Raw genomic sequence first — 4,399 nt, 5'->3', positions numbered from 1 at the left:
ATGATTTTTCAAAGAGCGATATTTTTGAAGATAATGAAGTGGATGTTGATGGAAGAGAAACTAGAGGTGGCTACCTAGTGAACCAACATCATAGAAGAACATATAAATGAATTTGCAGTAGTATTAGCATGGTTTCATGGTTGAGGAAAATAATTCGAGCATAATGCTATTGTGAGCATCACACATGTAACAACTATAATGGGCATTGAATGGGCCATGAGTGAAAGCCATGTTGAAACCACAAGTTAAGGTATGGATCAGGAGAGATATAGAAAGAGAGAGAGAGAGGTGGCATAGAAAAGAGAAAGAATAAAGATGGAGTCAATGGTGTTGAAGCTTAACGAAGGAGCCAACGCGAGATAAGACTTACAGTGGTTTGATAACATTTTTGGTGCGTGAACACCTTTAGGGTTTTTGGTTCTTTTTATAGAATTTTTCCATAGGAAAGTGTATTCCCCAACGAATTTGTAATACCTATTTTTTAGGAATACATGTTGTGCAGAAGAACATGATAACACAACTTGTGGAATGAACCACTTAGATAGGTATGAGGATGGTTGGTGTACTCGTATCCTAGCTTTAGTTCGATTGTTTAAAGACCTTAAGATTTTGATTTGGCATACATGTAGTTTAGTGGTAGATGGAGTTAACAAGTTGTGGAATAGATGACATGGATAAGTACTAGGGTGGCAAGTGTATTGGTATCCTACCTTACGTTGAGGGGGGGTGGGGAGAATGTGAGATCTCAGATGAGATGGTTGCTAAACCATGTATGAGAAAATATATCTTAGATATTAAAAAAATATAGTGGCCAGTTATTCATGTATTTAAATAGATGGTAAATTTTTTATACGGACTTCGAGACAGTGATTAGGACTAGGTTATTCTCCCTAAGTCAAGTTTGTATGGGAGGATTTTCAGGGTAGTTCAAATAAACTTGAGTCAGTCAAGTTACCATTGGTTTTCAAGCTTCAGGTTTATGAGACCTATGGTATTCATGTGGAATATAACCCATTTAAAGGAAGAAAGACTAGGTAATTTTCTCCTAGTGGCTATTCGGGTATGGAGCAACAATATCTTTAGACACCACCACTTCTCTAGGTTTCATGATACAAACAAAAATATTTGGATCTATAGCTCCTATTATCACAATTAAATTTCACTCACAGTAATGAGTTGCTTTAGGTGCAACAAACCTGTACAAGGTCTAACCAAATGGAGGGTGTTTGAATAAAGTGTGATACAATAAAAGGAAAGAAATCCGAAACACACAATAAAAATCATGAAGAAAATGAATAAGGTTACCTTCCTATCGTACGGAATCCAACTCTATTTGATGTTGTCAACTTGTAGGAGATATCTTAGAGACATGAGCTCCTACTCCTACTTCTAAATCTCTACACACAAAAGAGAAACCGAACCACTATTTTCCATACAAACAAAAGATTAGTTCATGCATACCACAGGGGCTTCATTGTGGAAGAAAACCATACCATGTGCATTCATATTGGGGGATATTTATATTAAGGAAAAAACTACATAATATATTGAGCATATAATAGGGGGTAAAAGGTTTTATATTGGCAAGTATAAGAAATGTTAATGAAAAAATAGATACCTACAATATCTAGTGAAAGTAGGGTTCATATTGGCAGGGGGTTAAATAATGTGCTTTTTAGATGTATTTTCCAATATGTAGCCAAATTAAGGGTATTTTATAGTATGCCACAAACGCACGTGATATGTCATAGTTTCATTGAGTGAAGCCCTATGATGCATAAATATAAAGTCAAAATAAAACATGTGAACATTAGTGGAAGACATGAATGAAATGAGAGATTTCTTTATCACTTTGCATTCTACCAAGTAGAAGTACATAGTTGAGCCTCCTCAACTACTATCAATGATATCAAGACTTGCTTGCGCAAGCTTATCGCATAAGTATACTATGGGTAAAATTTTGGTGCCATTCTCGCATTATAACTTTATCCTCCCTTTGTGAATTATGGAAAACTTGTTTATATAAGTTTTTATCAAGTGTGATCACATTGAATCTAGACACTTTCTTAACCATGTTGAATGTTTTGATCCTTTTCCACTCTAAGTGATCAAACATGACTTGACAAGTCTTATCCATCCAAAGTTTGCGCTCACATTCCCTAATTCAATGGCAGATATGCATTGTTAGCCCTATGGTCCTCAAGTTACTATGAGACAGGCTGTTGTCAGGCCTAATGTTTCTCAGCTAAAACAACAAAGGAGTGTTGAAGCCTCCAATTCCACCTTTCTCGAGTCTTCTAAAAATTACTTTTTGGCACACTTACTTTGTTAAATGTTGTAACTATGTTTGGTCTTCATAATGTTCATTTGTATTTGTAATAATAGAATATAAATTGTATTTGATAAAATAAAAATTAATTGAAGCATGCTCTTCGTGCTTGCAAGAAAATATTTTTTTATTGATTGAATTTTATATTCAAAAGAAAATTTTACAAGGAATATTATTCATGACCTTATGAAGAGTGTGAAAGTGAAAATGAAAATTTGTATTTTAGACACCACGAGATGCCCAGATCGGCCTTCCAGTGATGAAGTCATGCCAGCCAAAGAGGGACTTATTTAACCCCTTCCAACATGTATATATAGATACCACTTAATCTCCACTCTAAGGAAATTCACATGTCATCTCATCATGTATTTATTATCTAGCATAGAGAATGGAGATAAAGAAGAAGAAGGTCAATTTGAAGAAGAATAAGAAGTCAAATTTAAGAGAATTTTCTCACATATTTGCTCTTTTGTTTCCTTGCACATGTGATATTGAAGGTCTAACATTTCTATGGTAAAGTCTAGTCACAGGTCCAATATTCTGAGATAAAGGAGAAGTTGAATTTTGGCCCTAATAAAAACCTATAGCGAGTTTGTGTAGAGACTCCTTGAAGTTATTTGGTGAAGTTCGAATAGGCATCTTGAGGCATATTGTGGCTTTCATCTTGCTGGTTAGTTAGACTTTGATGCATCTCTTGTTCCATTGATTCTCTAATGAAAACATTAGCTGGGTTTCCCCCTTAGTGGGTTCTCCTAGGGTAAAATCTTGTTGTTTCTTTGTGGATTGTAATCTCTATTGTTGTATTTTCACCATGGTTTAAATTCTAAATGTATAATTTCTTAATTATGCATTGAAAGTGAAAAATATTCATCTACATCATTGTAAGTAATTATCAAGTTTCAAAAAGAAGTGCTTGTATAGTTTGCACCAGGAAAATCAACATGGTTTTAGAGATTTGGTGAAGGAAAGAGAAAAGAGATTATTCTTAAAGAAGACTTACCTTGAGATCACTTCGAATAAACCCTCGATCTATAATCAAGTTCCATCCATGGATTCTATGAAATTAGAGAACAAGTTAGAAGGGGCTACTAAGTTTAGAGCTTGGAAGACAAGAATCAGCCTAATTCTCACAAGGGAAGATCGTTTGGAAATTGTTCAAGGTAAAGTGACTAAACCTACAAATGATGAAAGAAAGAAGATGTACAAGAAATATGGAATCATTTCCATGAGAATCACCATGGACTTAATCAAGGATCATCTAATTCCATACATCTCATAGCTTGACACTTCAAAGAAGATGTATGATGCCCTAATTGGTTTGTATGCCATCAACAACAATGGCCATGTCATGAGTTTAAGAAATGAGTTTCATGATATCAGAATGAAGAAGAATGATATAGTGGCTTCATATTTTGTCAAAATTTATTGACTAAGAGATCTAATACAAGTTATTGATGAAATTGTGTGTGACGAAGAATTAGTGATCTCATCACTCAATGAACTACCACAATCATGGGATTCATTTGTATTAGGTATAAGCAGATGAAAGGAATATCCAAGTGAGGTGGATTATGAAATGACATACATAAGACTAATAGAGGTTGTAAAATTATAGTTAGATACATAAATAATTACAGCCTGAAGGTAGGCATACCCATACTCTATATTGAGAGAATAGAGAATGGCCCTACCTCATACCCCATGCAGGGGGGCTACTACCCCCCTGCAAACCCTCTGATAAGGGGGGCTATGTCCACCCTATGAGCTAGTCATGGAAAGAATATGAAACACACCCAGCATTATCAAACATGTTGTTTTCTTTCCACATAGGGGGTCATAAAAGAGCTTAGTCATTGGTTTAGGCCTGCAAGGCCCATTGTTTCTCTACACCTAGAAAAATTCTCAGTACTCACAGAGTTCTTCGTTGTATCTGCAACGTTCTTCAAATTGTCCACCTTTACTAGCAACACCTTTTTGTCCTCAACCATATCCCTCACAAAGTGATATTGAACTTCAATATGCTTTGTTTTCGAATGATAAATAGGGTACATAACCAGGAAAATTACACTT

This window comes from Pinus tabuliformis, chromosome 6 (assembly GCF_031772625.1).
Source record: "Pinus tabuliformis cultivar Carrire ecotype Pingquan chromosome 6, CPIR1, whole genome shotgun sequence".
NCBI lineage: Eukaryota > Viridiplantae > Streptophyta > Pinopsida > Pinales > Pinaceae > Pinus > Pinus tabuliformis.
The sequence above is the reverse complement of the archived record's forward strand: the minus strand, read 5'-3'. Positions refer to the sequence as shown.